Raw genomic sequence first — 16,836 nt, forward strand, 5'->3', positions numbered from 1 at the left:
GGATAGAAGACATAAAATATGAATTTGTAGTACAAGTAATATAATAGTGGGGGGAGGACACATAAGGATATGAGGATGATATGCATGGGTACAGTAAAACATGGGAGTGCAGAGATGATAAAAGACGTGTGGACACTTTAGCAATAAAACATGTAGTGTCACCTTTGGGCATAGAAGGAATGCAAGATGACAGCAGTGTCAAATTAGAATATACTATATAAGCGATAAAAGTATTAGTGCTGTGTCACACAAGGGTGCAGAGAGGGTGATATCAGGTATGAGTAAGATAAAAGATGGGTACAGGTGTCATGGATGGTATTTAAAAAAGAAGCAGTGCCAAGCTATGGGCCACAGACAATCCAAAACATACTTGCAGGTGCACACCTCCTATGCAGGCAGATGATGATCCAAATGGTTCATTCTGCTGCTTCTGTCACCGGAACTGCACACAACCCCTGCTGGCTATCCTGGCAGAAGTACAAAAGGCACTAATAGGCCATAATAAGAGCAGCAGTAAACTTGGCAGTAGGCATCACAGTTCCAGTGTCTCAATTTCACAAGATTGCTACTCTGTGATTTAGTGTCAATTGTAGAACCTCTGCTAACTACTTCAAAGGAGCTCATCTTCCTGCTCGAGATTATTGCTGAGAAATCTGTCTGGGCACTCTGGGTCGGTGGTGTGTATCAGTGCCACTCAAGTAAAACAGTCGTCTATGCAGCTTTATTTGTGTGCATTGATTTCCTTTTTAATGAATAATTCTAATGATAATGCCTTGAGTTTTCTCAGCAGCACAAATCAGTGTTGATGCATTGACTGGTGTCACACTTTGTGATTCCCAATTCCTGCTAGTGCTACCTCATCCATATTGTAGCAAAGAGCTAGGGAAGGAGCCTGGATGTGTAAAGATGAAAACAGCAAGAAGGCCGACAGCATAGTGAGGGTCAGCCTCACACAGAAAAATGGCACCTTGAGACCACATTTATTCAAGGACAAAGCATCACATGAGGACATACACACACACACTAAGCATTACAATGGCTCTAAAAAGTATTCACCCCCTTGGAAGTTTTCCTATTGTATTATTATACAACATTGCGTCACAGAGGATTTGATTTGGCTTTTTTGACACTGATTAACGGAAAGAGACTCTTTACTGTCAAGGTGGAAACAGACCTCTGCAATATGATTCAGATTAATTACAGATATAAAAAACAAAATGATTGATTACATCAGTATTCACACCCTTCAACTCAGTATTTAGTAGATGCCCCTTTGCCAGCCATGATAGTCTTGAGTCTGTGTGCTCAGGTCTCTGTCAGCTTTGCACATCTGCACATCTGCACATTGCAATTTCTTCCCATTCTTCTTTGTAAAACTGCTCCAGCTCTGTCAAGTGTCATGGGGATCATGAGTGATCAGCCTTTATTAAGTCCAGCCACACCTTTTCAAATGAATTGAGATCTGGGCTCTGATTCAGCCATTCTTGGACATGCTTTATGCTGCTGTCATTGCTTTGCTGTAGAGCAAATCTTCTCCCAAGACGCAGGTATCTTACAGACCACATCAGGTTTACCTCCATGTTTTTTTCTACATTAATTTTCGTCTCTACCCTCATAAGCCTTCAAAAGCCTGATGCAGAGAGGCATCCCCATGGCATGATGCTGCCACCACCATGCTTCATGGCAGTGATGGTGTATTTTTGATAATGTGCTTTGCTTGATTTATGGTAAACATTCAGTTTAGTTTGAAGAGTCCTCACCAGACTAAACATCTTCCAGCTGACATCAGAGTCTCTCATGCACCTTCTGGTAAACTCTAGCTGAGAGGTCCTGTACATTTTTTCTCTTTGCCACTCTCTCATAAAGCTGCGGCTGGTGAAGCACCTGAACAACAGCTCTCGTATGCGCAGTTTTTCCAATCTCTTCTGTAGCTTGTAACTCCTTCAGATTCCTCATAGGCCTTTTGGTCACCTCCTTCACTAGTCATCTTCTTTCACAAACACTCAGTTTCAAGTGGACAGCCTGCTCTACGTGGATTTCCAGGTCCACCATACTCTTTCCATTTCTTAATGACTGACTTAACTGGACTCCAAGGATATTCAGTGACTTGGATATTTTCTTGTCTCCATCCTCTGACTTGTGCTTGGAGTGTTCATCTGTCTTCTTTGTGTTGGTTAGCTCACCATACTGACTCATTACATGTTGGACCTTCCACATGCAGGTACATTTATACTAAAATCAATAGAAGCGCCACTCAGGTGGTCTCTATTGAACTAATTTTGGAACTTTTAAAACCAGTTTGTTACACCAGTGACGATTTAGAGGTGCCCATATTAAAGGAAGTGAATACTTACATGATCAGTTATTATTGCTTTATATTTGTAATTAATTTAGCCCACTTTGCAGTAATGTGTTTTCACGTTGACTTTAAAGAGATAATGGACGATAGGAGAAAAATGATTATTGCACCACTGTATGAGAAAGGATGCCATGAAGAATGTAATAATGCAAGAGGTACTGTATAAGTTTGCTAACTGTTCTGGGAAAAGTGTTCATTAGAGTGATTCTGAATCGAATATTTGCAAAGATAAACCAAGTCGTACGTGAACACCAATGTGGATTCAGACCATGCCGTGGATGTTAAGATCAAGTATCCATAATGCATCAAATTATAGAGACGTCACCGGAGTTTGCACAAAAGCTTTATATGTGTTTCATAAATTTTAAGCAGACTTACGATTTGGTATGGAGAGAAGGACTGTGGGTGATAATAAGAAGATGGGGTATACCAGAGAAGATCGTAAAGATGGTACTCAAACTGTACTAGAACACAGACGAATGTGTAAGAATTGAAAAAGAGCAATGAGCAATAAGCTGTGGTCCTCCAGAACTCGACTCCATTGAGGAGGCTGTCATCAGTAATAATACCTGAATACACTATGGTTAAGGTTAGGATTGGAAGAAGAGTTATCTGACTCAAGTCAAGTAAACTAAGTTATAAAAACCTGCAATCCAACTGGCTGTCTAGCGGAGCTTCTGAATTGTGGAGCTATGGAGGTCTGCAGCTGGACCCATCTCAAGAAGAGAGCTCTCAGTGGTTTGGAGTCAGGACAGGAGTAAAACAAGGAAGCATTCTGTTGCCATGTTTATTCAACTTGAAGTTGGACCTTGTCCTGAGGGAGGCTGATGAAACAGATAATAGTGGTGGACTAGATATTGGCGGAGCACCTGTGAGAGATCTTGAATATACGCATCATACAGAGCTTCTGCCAGTGAGTATAACAGCATTAGTAGAATTTTTGAGAGTATATGTGTTGGAATCAGAGAAGCTGAGATTAAATACAAGTATTGCCAAAACAAAAGAGATGAGAACAACATAAGTAACATGCTGGTTAATTTTGCAAATGATACCAAGCTAGTTAGATTGGCAGATAATTGAGAATCTGTTGAATCATTACAGAAAGACTTGGGACAGCATACAGGCTTGGGCAGATTTGTGCCAGATGAAATTTAATGTCAGTAAATGTAAAGTATTACATGTAGGAAGTAACAGTTAGGTCTGAATACACAATGGGAGGTCTGAAAATCGAGAGTACACCTTATGAAAAGGATTAGGAGTCATTGTGGACTCAACATTAAGATTAACTTCCAGACAGTGTTCAGAAGCCACTAAGAAGGCTAACAGAATGTTAGGTTATATAGCGCCCTGATGTGTGGAGTACAAGTCACAGGAGGTTCTGCTCAACCTTTATAATGCACTGGTGAGGCCTCATCTTGAGTACTGTGTGCAGTTTTGGTCTCCAGGCTACAAAAAGGACATAGCAGCGCTAGAAAAGGTCCAGAGAAGAACGACTAGGCTGATTTCAAGGCTACAGGGGATAAATTACAGAGAAAGGTTAAAAGAGCTGAGCCTTTTCAGTTTATGCAAAAGAAGATTAAGAGGAAAAATGACTTAAGTGTTTAAAATTATGAAGTGAATTAGTACAGTGGATCGAGACTGTTATGTTAAAATGAGTTAATCAAGAACACGGGGACACAGTTGGAAACTTATTATGCATAAATTTCACACAAACATTAGGAAGTTTTTCTTTGCACAGAGAACCATGGACACTTGGAGTAAGCGACCCAGTAGTGTGGTAGACAGTAGGACTTTAGGGACTGTCAAAACTCGACTTGATGTTATTGTAGAATAATTAAGTGGATAGAAATGGCAAGCTTTGTTGGGCTGAATGGCCTGTTCTAATCAAGATTGTTCTAATGTTCTAACAAAAAGAAACAAACAGATTGGAATGTAAAAGGTCAAAAGCTGGAAAGAGAAGGGAGATTCACATATACCAAGATCATAGGTAAAATGCAGCTGTAAGATGGACGTGACAAAGAGATTAGGTTTGGCAGAAGCAGTATTTGTTAAATTAGAAAGAAAACTTTGGAGGCACAGAGACATCAAACTGTGGTCAAAATTATGAGTCTGCACCAGACTAGAAGTGCCGGTAGCCTTGTATGGAGCTGAAAGCTGGAGATTTAGCTAAGCAATTAAGAGAAATCTTGGGTGTGTTTGACTGAAGATGCTTCAGACAGATTATGGGAACAAGATGGCCAAAAAAGATATTAATGAGGATTTGAGAGAAAAGACCGTGTAAATGGAACTAAGTGAAATAGGCATATCAAGAATAAAAAGATGGCAGGACATGTATGGCACAAGGACAACTTAAGAACAGCAAGAAGAGTTGAAAGATGGTTTCCAGTAGGAAGGAGAAGAGCAGGAAGGCCAAGGAAGAGGTGGAAAGATATGGAGACAGAGGAGCAAAGGGGAAGAAACCAGGAGGAAGTGGCCCAGGATTGAGAGAAGTGGAGGAAACTTTATAGCTGGTGGGGACGCCGCATCAAAGACGATAGAAGCATGGCTAACTAACATTAAAGTGTCTTTCTCTGTTGGTTAATGTTAAAGAAGCCAAACAAAATCCATTGTGATTCAATTTTGTGCAAGAAGAAAATGTGAAAACTTCCAAAGGGGGTGAATATTCTTTATTGCACAATAAATGGCAAAAATGTATAAAGTCACTCACACGTGTGCACATCTAAGGGACGGCAATGTAAAACAGAGATTAGGACTAGAGCTTCACAGCCCTGGGCTCAAATTCGCAGGCACTACTAGTGTAGAGTTTGTACTTTCACCCTGCATCTGCGTGGGTTTTTCTCTCACATCCTCAAGATCTATAATTTTCGTTAATGTATGACTCTAAATCGACCTAGCTTGCACACCACCCTTGTGTCTTGGCTCTAGCCTCCCAACCCTGAACTAGAGAATTAGATTAAACAATGGATAGCTGTGCAGATTCAGTCCCATTACTTAAACGCTTACACCCCTCTGTGGCCTCAGACGTATTCAGACACTTCAAGGACACAGGATCAGACCTATCCACTGGTCTTGAGCGAGTCTCTTAACCGGCCTATGTTCAAAATGTGTAAACATAGATTTTTGAAAGAGGCAACACTTAAAATGTATGAAGCTCTTTGGAATGATCTCACAACGGAAGGTGCCTTAAAAAATAATCAGTAATTGATCCGGAGCCTTACACATACAGCTGGTGTTTGCCCAGTGCCTCTCACAAAGCTCTCACCTTCCACACTGTTATACTGTAGGTCATTCTGTTTGACCACCTGTCCCCCAGCCCCCACATCTCAAAGTGGCCTCTTGCTACTGAATTGAAGGAGACACTTGAGAAAAATCAGCCGGTCCAATTAGTAGTGCGGGCACTTTGTCTCAGGCAACGCACAAGGTATTTGATTAAGAATTCAGCAGAATACTGCACTACCGGCGGTCGGTGGAGATGTGGAATTCATCGACGGTACAGATGCACGCGGGCGAGCAGCGCGCTAAATGTCAGCCTTTAATGTAAAATTCAGATTGAAGCTCCACTTGCTTGGAAAAATTAAGAAGTTCCATCTGTAGTCTGTAGTCATTCTCCTCATAGAAATGCTCATGAAAATGGTGTGTGTGTGTGTGTCTGCAGCAGACACGAAAAACGTCAGTCCTAGAACACTGCAGTGGCTGCAGGTCTTCTAATTCTTGCTTGAAAATGGTGTCCTTGCGTATCTCCTTCATGCACTTTCAGTATAAAAATCATCAATCCACTGTTAAATCCCAGCTCAAGATCACCTAGGGCATTGCCAATTCTGGCAATATTGGGCACAAGGCAGGGTCCAAACCCAGACGGGGCACAAGTCTAAGGCATGACACTCTCATGCACCCACTCAGACGATGATGGTAACCTGTGCATCTTGGAGAAGACAAAAAACCCACACTGAAACAGGGAGAAGGTGCAAATTCCACACAGACACTAGCCCCTGGTCCACAGTGCCACCCCAGTGTAAAATTGTTTCCATTAATTTCATATTCACTTTTACACTATATTCCAGTATAGACTACAGGCTTTGTGTTTATGACTATCATAACATAAGAAAACATTCCACAGCCATCTTTGTGAAAATGCATCTCCAGTTAAAATGACTGCATATGCTGTTATTAACTACTGTACATCTTCACATTTGCACTATTTCTGGACAGATTTAAAATTATCTTCGTTCAAAGTGCCTGTCAATTTAGCATAAGACTGCAAGAAAACAGTCTATTTAGAAAGAGCCCGGATTCATAAAACACATCCACAACGACTCACACTAGACCAATGAATCAGTCAAACTGCAGAGCAGAACTACTGAACAATGGGCAAACATGCAAAATTTACACAGAAGGCATACCAGTAAGTAATCAATCCCAGCATAAAGAGGGTTTAGTCATCTGGGGTGTGGAAAAACAGAACTCCTCCCATGAGTGAACTCGGGGAAATTGAGTCCAAATGGATCCTGGTCTAGACCTCAGTTCTGGAAGTGGTGGCTAAAAGCTGTGCTCTTAAATTGTTCGAGAACATCTCATGGCGGCAACTTTAAGCACCCAATGGTGGACACCAGAAGTGAGAGAAGCAGTCAGACTGAAGGAGGTGGCCTACAGGGAAATGGTCTCTGTGGGATTGCTTAACTCGGTTGAGAGGTACCAACAATGCTAACAAGACTGCTGCAATTGTGGTTGTGGGAGCAAAAGCTTGAGCATTGGAGGAATTTGGAAAGGTCATGGAGTACTAGGGTGTTGTACCGTGTTAGCCATTATGAATGTAGAGAAAAGCCAAGCAAAATGACACCTTTTATTGGCTAACTAGAAAGATTACAATATGCAAGCTTTCGAGGCAACTCAGGCCCCTTCTTCAGGCAAGATGTAATGTAAAGGTCATGGAGAAAGACTATTGGATGGCCTCAAGGCAGTAATAGCAAACTGTTCAACGCCTCAGGAGGGGAAGGTGCGACCTTGTCCAGATTGTATTAATCAAGGATAGGGAGGTGTTTACCTCTTCTGGGAAAATTGTCAAGAGTTGGAAGGAACACTTTAGGAAGTCCTCAACATATAGACATGCTCTCCTACCACATCCTGTTGGGGGATCCCATCCCTGCTGCTGAAGTCACTATGGTGGTTCAAAGACTCTGGTGGTAAGGCTACTTGGATTGGATAAAATCCGACCAGAGGTGTTGAAAGCACTGGAAATTGTTGGGATTGCATGGTTAACACATCCATTCAATGTCACGTGGAAGGCGCATAAAGCACCCTTGGAATGGCAGATTGGCGTAGTGGTCTCCATATTGAAAAAGGGTGGCCTAAATCTGTGGTCCAACTCCAGAGGGATCACACTCCTCAACCTCCCAGGTATGTCATATTTAAGGGTGCTTCAATAGAACAGAAGACCAGTTCTTCTCTTTGGCCCAGTTTCAGTTGTCAAGTGGGAATTCTAGGGGTAGTATTGTTGCTTCATGCAGATGATGTTGTCCTCTTTGTCTCTTCTGACTGTGACCTTCAGCACATACTTGAGTGATATGTTCCCAGTTGTGAAGCGGCTGGGATGAGAATCAGCATCTCCAGGTTTGAGGTAATGGTTCTCTCCTAGAAAAGAGTGGATTGCTCTCTCCAGGCGAGAGGGGAAGAACAACTGTACTTAGTGGAGATGTTCCAGTATCTTCAAATCTTCTTCACAGGTGATGGAAAAAATGGAATATGAGATCGACAAGTGGATTGAAGTGGTGGCAGCTGTTCTACAGGGTTGTACTGGTCCAGTGGGGGTGAAGTAGAGTCTAAACACAAAAACCTCAGTTTACTGGATGATCTACATCTCAGTCCTTACCTATGGTCATGGGTTGTGGGTAGTGTCCAAAAGAATGAAAATATGAGTACAAGCAGCCAGCTCAAATGTGTTGGGCATGTCATAAGGATACCTCCTGGGTGGCTCCTCTAGAGCTGCTCTAGGCACATCCCATTGGATCGAGACCCTACAGCAGACCCAGGATACACTAGAGGGCTTATATCTCTCGGCTGGCTTCCGAACACCTAGGAATTCCCAGGAAGAGGTGCAGTTTGTAGCTGTGGACAGATAAGGATGGGCAGACTTGTTTGGCATCCTGCCACTGTGACCATGAAAAGCAGATTTAGAAAATGAGATGAGATGAGGGTGTGAAAAGGCCTGAAAGATGCATTAATTTCCCCTGCCACAACTTTAAGAATAATTGAGCACATCTTTTTTAATTCGGAAACAGATTTACAGAAAGGGCAACCAAATGAGAAGTTGTTTGACAGGCATGAATCAGCCTCTGTTTAATTAATTAACTGAAACAATAACTCACAACTAACTGAGGCCATCCAGGACCATTCTGGGCATGCGTGGTCTACCGAATACACCTTGCCACACATGATCTAATCCTTCACCAGATAAAGCTTGGTGTGCACATCAAATGACATGACTAGAGCAGACCAAACAAGGCTCATTAAGATTCTGAACTTAGCAGAACATTACCAGTAAGAGCCCTTTACAATGATTAAGCAATATCAGGGTGGACTGCTATTGTTGGGTGTAATCTGAATGGCTTATGTAAGTAGCTTGTGGACACTTGTAGCGAGAAACGATTGGTAATGCATCTGATCTCTGTAACTGTTATGATATAATGAATAAAACTGCAAAAACAGTATGCCTCTGCAGCAACATGAACATGACCAAAAATAGGGTCACATTGCCCAATTAATTCTTTGCACCTAATTTGCATTGTACACTGCATCATCTGAGTGGAACTAACACACAGAGAGAACAAAGAATCAGCAAAGAACGCAGATCACCTGAACAGAAGCCCAGTGTGCATACCAGATGTACAATGACTTCATGCTCTTTTAAGGTGCAGGTAGAAGAAACCTTTTTTTAGCCCCCAGTTAAGATGACATTGATATTTGTACCACTGGACCCCAGGTCATCTGGACAGCAGCCTGGAGTATGTTCGAGATGCACATTGATTTCATGCTCTTCTGGCTAAAGTGAGGCATCAGGAAGCTGAAGTTTTAGGTGGCAGAAACCCTCTTCCCTGGTAAGATGACATTGATATTTGCACCATTGGACCCCAGTTCATCTGTACAGCAGCCCATTGTTTTCATGTTCTTATGATTAAAATGATGCATCTCGAAGCTGAAGCTCAGGTGATAGAAGCCCTTTTTTTCTCTGGTAAGATGATATTGATATTTGCACCACTGGACTCCAGGTCATCTGGACAGCAGGCCAGTGTGTATACCAGATACAAAATTATTTTATGCTCTTCTGGCTGAAGTGAGGTACCTGGAATGTGAAGTTTGGGTGGAAGAAACCTTTTTTTCCCCTGGTAAGATGGTATTGATATTTGCTCCACTAGACCTCAGTTAATTTAGACAGCAGCCCAGTGTACAAAACAGATGCACAATAATGTCATGCTCTCCAGGCTGAAGTGAGGTACCTGGATTATCAAGTTTGGGTAGTAGAACCCCTTTCTTTTCCCCTATTTGCACCATTGGACCCCTGGTCATCTGAACAGCAGCCTATTGATTTCATGCTCTTCTGGCTAACGTAAGGCATCTGGAAGCTGACATTCAGCTGGTAGAAAACCTTTTCTTTCCTGGTAAGATGACATTGATATTTGTACCATTGGATCCCATGTTATCAGAACAACAGAAAGTGTGTAGACCACACACACAGACAATGATTTCATGCTCTTCTGGCTGAAGTGAGGTACCTGGAATGTGAATGTTCGGGTGGTATAAACCCATTTTTCTCCTTGGTAAGATGAGATTGATATTTGCACTATTGGACTCCTGGTCATCTGAACAGCAGCCCATTGTTTTCATGCTCTTCTGGCTAAAGTGAGGCATCTCGAACCTGAAGTTCAGCTGATAGAAGCCCTTTTCTTCTCTGGTAAGAGGACATTGATAATTGCACCACTGGACCCCAGTTTATTTGGACAGTAGCCCAGTGTGCAAAACAGATGCACAATGATTTCATGCTCTTCTGGCTGAAGTGACTCATCTGGAAGCCTAAGTTCAATTGGTATGAACCCTGAAAAGATGATACTGTATTGAGGTTTGCACCAAGGGACCTTCACTGTGTAAGGTCGAGGAGGAAAGGCCACAATGCAGATCTATGCAAGGGTTCTGGACGGAGAGCATTTCATTTCACAAGCAGCTTCTCAACCCAGACGCCAAGGAGTTAAGATAGCAAAGACAGAAATAGAAGGCAGAAGCACAAGTAATGAGTTCCTGAAAGCTGTTTTTCCTCAGCCTCCAATTCCGACGGGGCTCAGTGCATTTAAAACAAATTTTTATAATGCACCTTTCAGACAACTAACATCTCTCCTTGTGCCTCTCTAATTGCCTTTTAATGATCTCACATTAATGCAAATTTGATTCATCAGGAAATAAATCTTGTGATGCGCTTATGACTCTCTGCAGGTAACTCTTCCTGCTAACTGTAAAAATATGAATGCTTGTGCCAAGAGGCCAAGTCCCAGTAAGGGAGATGAGGCCACACTCCCCATTACAATGCACATTTTATGACCACCTCACACCCCCTCTTTTTTGTAACTAAGGTCTTTAATCTTACCATATCTACCAACATAACCAGATCTGTGCCTTCACCAACCACTTGAGCCGCAATCTTTAACAATTACCAGGTGCTGGCTTCCCTGTAGTTTCAGAGTTAAATGGTTCCTCCTATTCAAGTGGGAATAGAAATAAATAACCTTTAATACTGATTAGGGTACTCTAAGACATAGAAATTCCAGAACAGAAGGAACTTGGCTTACTGTACAATATCTATAGCCAGGCTGTCAATCCCAGATGCAGGAGGGTCGCAGTGGCAGCAGGTTTTTGTTACTGCTGCTTTCTCAATGCATAACCAATTACTACTGCTAATGGAGCACATTTCTATTGCTTTAGTTTTAAATTGATTTTTTTTTTTATTATTACGATTCAGAACCCTTTCTTCTTTTTTCCTTAACGATAATGAGATGCACAGTGAGCCAACAGATGGCCAGCTAGCTCAGGAATCTCAAACTTAGTACCTGGAGAGCCACCATTTTCGATCCAAACAATTTCTTAATTAGAAGCAAATTCTTTTTGTTAATGAAATAAATTATTTAATTCCGGGGCTTCTTAGTGCTGTCACTCTGCCACAACAGACCTTACCAGAACGGTTTCTTTTCTTTTTATTGAGAGCTCCATCACAATGTTTTCTGATTCAGGGAAGCTCAATATTTCTCAAGCCTTCACATTTTCTTTTTGTTTAATTTACTAAAACAATATGGCAGGCAGTGGCGCTTTTGGCATAAAAAGTCTGAAGGTACTGTAAAAGAATTTTCTTGTGAGTGTGCAAAATTCTCCAATGTAACAATGACTTATCTAACTAACAAGATCTGTCCCTCTTTTGCTTATTCCTAGCAAAACATTTAAGTTCATGGACATTGCAAAAAAAATAAATAAATAAAAAATAAAGCAATGCAGTGCTGGTGCCCAGTCTGTCCCAATTGGCATCAGATCATTCTGACAGCCGTCTACAGCGCCCTTCATAATGTTTGGGAGAAAGACACATTTTTCCTTGATTTCCCTCTCTCTTCTCCATAAATCAAACAATTCGGACGTGATTAAAGTGCACATTGCAGACTTCCACTTCAGGGGATTTTCATACATTTTGATCAAACAGCACTTTTTCTACATGGCCCCCCATTTCAGGGCACAATAATGTATGGCACTTCGCAATGGCAGCCATCATATTTAGGACTTTGTCTCATATCTGTTACAAGCAATGACTGCTCGAAGTCTGTGATTCATTGACATCACCAGGTGCTGAGGGTCTTCCCTAGTGATGCTCTGCCAAGCGTCTAATGCAGCCATCTTCAGCTCCTGCTTGTTTTGGGGGCTTGACTCCTTAAATGTTCTCCTCAGAACATGAAAGACCTGCTCAGCTGGATTTAAATCGGGTGACTGCCTTGGTCATTCAAGAATTGTTCATGTTTTAGCTTCAAAAAACTCCTGTGTTGCCTCAGCAGTATGTTTGGATCATCATCTTGTCGTATGAGACATTTACTGGAACTTGAGCAGATCAGATGTTTCAGTACGGCTCAGAATTCATTGTGCCACTGTCATCAGCAGTTCCATCATCAATGAAGAGAAGTGTGCCAGGACCTGTGGCAGCCATAAGTGCAAAAGCCATAACACCCCCGGCACCATATTTAACAGATGAGGTGGTCTGCTTTGGATCTTGGGCAGTTCCTTTTGGTCTCCAGACTTTGCTCTTGCCATCACTCTGATCAGGTTCATCTTTATCTTGTCTGTCCACAAGACCTTTCCCAAGAATTCCGCAGGCTCTTTTAAGTCCTTTTTCACAAACTGTAATCTGGCCATCCTGTTTGTGTGGCTAACTAGTAGTTTGCATCTTGCAGTGTGGCCTCTGTGTTTCTGTTCATGAAGACTTCTGCTGATAGTCGTCTCTGATATGTCCACATATCTGCCCCCTGAAGACTGTTTCTGATCTGTCAGACATGCGTTTGGGGCTTTTTCTTTACCATAGTGGGGATTCTTCTGTCATCAGCAGTGGAGGTCTTCCTTGGCCTACCAGTCCCTTTGTGATTACTGAGCCCACCAGTGTGTTCTTTCTGTCCTAAGGTTTTACCGATGTCTCTAATGGTTTTATTCTTGTTTTTCTGCCTCAAAATGGTTTATTTGAATTTCATTAGCACAGCTCTTGTCCTCATGTTGAACAATGGCAGCTACAGTCTCCAAAGGATAGAAGCAAGCCGAGGTATCTTATGAAGCCATAAAACCCACATGAGGAATCACAAACACATGTGACGCCAACTGACTCAAACATTATAGAGGGACCATTTAGTGAAGGTGTTGTCATTCCTACATGTTGCAACTGAAATGTATGCAAATACCCTTAAATGAAAGTCTGTAATATGCACTTTAATCACAATGTCCAAAGTGTATGATTTGTAATTTTAAATTGTTGAGTAGAGGGGAAAATCAAGGAAAAATATGTCTTTGTCCCAAATATATGGAGGGCACTGTAGATTTAAATGCTTAGTAAATCGAGAACCTCACAACCACCCACTGCTCAGGAAAACATATTGGCTATAAACTGCCGAAATCAAACTGGCAGCAAGTTTAGAACCGAACAGCTTGGAGTTGAAAAACAAAGACAGAATAAGCAGACTACACACATTGCAAGTCTAGTAGCAGTTCTAACCAGGGCTGGATTACCCATTAAGCAAAATAAGCACGTGCTTTGGGCATCAAGGGAATTTGGAGGCACCACAGAAATTTACCATTAAAATTTACCATTGCCGGATTTACTGTGGACCATATGGTGCAAAATTTGGTGGCAGTGGGTAGCGCTGCTGCCTCGGAGTTGGGAGACCTGGGGACCTGGGTTCGCTTCCCGGGTCCTCCCTGCATGGAGTTTGCATGTTCTCCCCGTGTCTGCGTGGGTTTCCTCCGGGCACTCCGGTTTCCTCCCACTGTCCAAAGACATGCAGGTTAGGTGGATTGGCGATTCTAAATTGTCCCTAGTGTGTGCTTGGTGTGTGGGTGTGTTTGTGTGTGTCCTGCGGTGGGCTGGCACCCTGCCCGGGATTGGTTCCTGCGTTGTGCCCTGTGTTGGCTGGGACTGGTTCCAGCAGACCCCTATGACCCTGTGTTAGGATATAGCGGGTTGGATAATGGACGGATGGACATACAGATATATACAATAATAAAAATAATAATAAAATAATAGAGGTCAATGATATATATTAATCTTGGGAATACAACAAAATTAGAAGCTGGTAACTGCCACACGGTCCACTGAGCCTCATGTGATCGTTCTTGTCCTGGTCATGTCGGCTGTCCTGTTCAGTTCAGTTCCACTGAGAGTGAGTGCAGCATCGCCAGATGTACAATAATTTTATGGCATGTATGGTAATACATAGTATACCATTATCATATGCATTCTGTACAATACTTTGAAAAAATGTTAATTTTGTATAATAATTTTATATGAAAAAAATAAATATTCTTAATGCCATATGTGGATCAGCCATTAACGAAAACAGGCAGATCCTTAGGGCAGCAAGGGAATGGGAGTTTTTTCTACTAGCTATCATGCCCTTAACTCTTTCAATCTAACACTCGACTTCACTCAGTTTTATTGTAATTGTTCTTATCTACGGAGTGGTGGCTCTGAGGCTAGGGATTTGCACTGGTAATCAGAAGGTTGCCGGTTCGAATCCCGTAAATGCCAAAAGTGACTCTACTCCATTGAGCCCTTGACCAAGGCCCTTAACCTGCAATTGCTCCATCCTGGGTATGACGTTAATCTGCATCCAGCCCTGCATATAGGCCCTCCAACCTGCAGGGAAAAACCTGGGGGTTGGTGGCAGAATTGTCACTCCAGCCACCATTAAAAACCTCACACTGGTTCTGTTCCACCTGAACATGTGTGGTGCTGAGGTGTCACACACTGCATGGCTGCACTCGGGTCCCAATCTGGGATCCTGAGTTGGTTTGTCATGTGGTGGGAGCGGCAATGCGCTGTATCAGCGTGTGCTCATAACCCCTCTCTCTCTCTCCTCTTATCTACTGTGTTTGGCTTTAATCTGCATTATTATTATTACGTTTACTTTGGCATGGGCTAAAACTGAAGAGTATGGATTGAAGGAGTCATCAGAAATCAATTTTTGTTTCCATCTCATGACATAAGAGTTTCACTTCCGTTGAGTGTAAAAACAGCTGGCTGAGGGTGCCTAGCATTTAATTCATCAGGTCATTTGCATAACAGACCCTTAAGATCCTTATTTTATTATTATTTTATTATTTCTTAAACACTTATCCCATCGGTAAAGTAATTGAAGGGTCGAGGGGACACCGTTGTTGGGTTGTGCTTAGGGCATCACTTGGTCTTATTCCGGCCCTGGTTCTAACTATTACGTGGTTAACACAAGGCCAGAAAACAATTGAAAAAGTTGTTTTCTACATTAATACCTGTACTTTTCACACTGGATTTTGCATGTCTTTGACACAGGAACATTATAGTGCTGGCTTCTTTTGCACAAAGTGGAACAAACGCACATTAGCTTCCTTTGTGGCTTTTTCAGGTTTACAGTGGTTTTCCTGAGCAGTGGGTGAAAATCAAGATGCAGCGTAATGTCTTGTGACCAGTGTATTCCTGATATTGATGTACTGATTATTTTTTAAGAGAGTAAATGCCGCTAGACTTTTCTTGCTTTTTTGCTGATGTGTGCTGCGTGGCCTTGCCTGGGAAATTCTTGAACCAAAAGTGCAGATGCACAGTTAAAACAAAGAAATAAATTACAACAGAAGGTTCACATTATAATATGGGTGACCTCCTTCAAACTCATTCACTAAACTGGTAAGTGTACACACATATGCACACACATCCAAGAGTGCAGAAAACAGTGCTGGGCCCAATGGTCCAGACGAATCACACCCAACCCAAAGGCAATTTCACAAACTACAAGAAGCAAGATTTTCTCAAGCTAGGTAATTACAATGAGGAAAATAATAAATAATGATAACTCTTTCCATTTATATGGCACTTTTCAAGGTACAGTGAGTAGGGAGCCACTTCATCCACCACTAATGTGCAATATCCACCAGGATTTCCACATTGATTACTAATAAAATGTGGTCTGAACTTCATCTAAGTCATAATTATAGACAAAGACAGTCTGACTAAACTAATAACACACAAACAGTTATAATTTCATGTCTTTTTAAAGCATAATATGTTATCATTCACAGTTTAGGAATGAAACAAGCAAGTGAACCCCTGTGTTAAAGTCTTCTCCAAAAGCTAAATGGAGAAAGGTGTTTCAATCAAGGAGATGAGATTGGAAGTGTGGGTTGCTTTGGTGCCACGCCATTTAAATAAACGCACACAAAGCCTGGTTACTACCAAATATGTTCTCCTCAAGAAAGAGCATGAATCATGCATCGATCCAAACAACTGTCACAGGACCTTGGAAGACACAATATAGAGATGCATAAGTTGGAAAAGGCTGCAAAAGCACTGCTAATGACCTGGGAGGTTCCTCAATCCACGGTAAGATAAATTGTCCACAAATAAAGAAAATTCAAGATTGTAGTTACTCTTAGGAGTGGACATCCTGTAATGATCACTCTAAGAGCACAAAATGTAATCATGAAAAAGGTGCAAAAGAACCCAAGAATAACAACAAAAGATCTCCAACACAAGACTACAAAATGTTCATGCATCCACTGTCAGGAAAAACACTGAACAATAATGGTATTCATGGAAGGAGACCAAGAAGGAAACCACTGCTTTCAAAAAGGAAAAATTGCAGCATGTCTCAAGTTTGTCAAAGTCCACCTGAATGTTCCACAACATGTCTGGGAAAAAGCTCTGCAGACGAATGAGACAAAAGTTGACCATG

General features: G+C 41.8%; 2 protein-coding genes across 4 annotated transcripts in view; one reads left to right on the forward strand and one right to left on the reverse strand.

The window, feature by feature from the left end:
* Positions 1 to 1,337, forward strand: part of slc24a1 (solute carrier family 24 member 1) — a 201,610-nt gene extending 200,273 nt beyond the window's left edge. The window contains exon 11 of the transcript XR_007933727.1: positions 1,310 to 1,337. The gene's annotated coding sequence lies outside the window, so the exon portion shown is untranslated. The remainder of the gene's footprint in view (positions 1 to 1,309) is intronic.
* megf11 (multiple EGF-like-domains 11) overlaps positions 1 to 16,836 on the reverse strand; it is a 127,979-nt gene that overhangs the window by 63,233 nt on the left and 47,910 nt on the right. The window lies entirely within an intron of this gene.

The sequence above is a fragment of the Erpetoichthys calabaricus genome, chromosome 17, assembly GCF_900747795.2.
Source record: "Erpetoichthys calabaricus chromosome 17, fErpCal1.3, whole genome shotgun sequence".
In the NCBI taxonomy this organism is placed as follows: domain Eukaryota; kingdom Metazoa; phylum Chordata; class Cladistia; order Polypteriformes; family Polypteridae; genus Erpetoichthys; species Erpetoichthys calabaricus.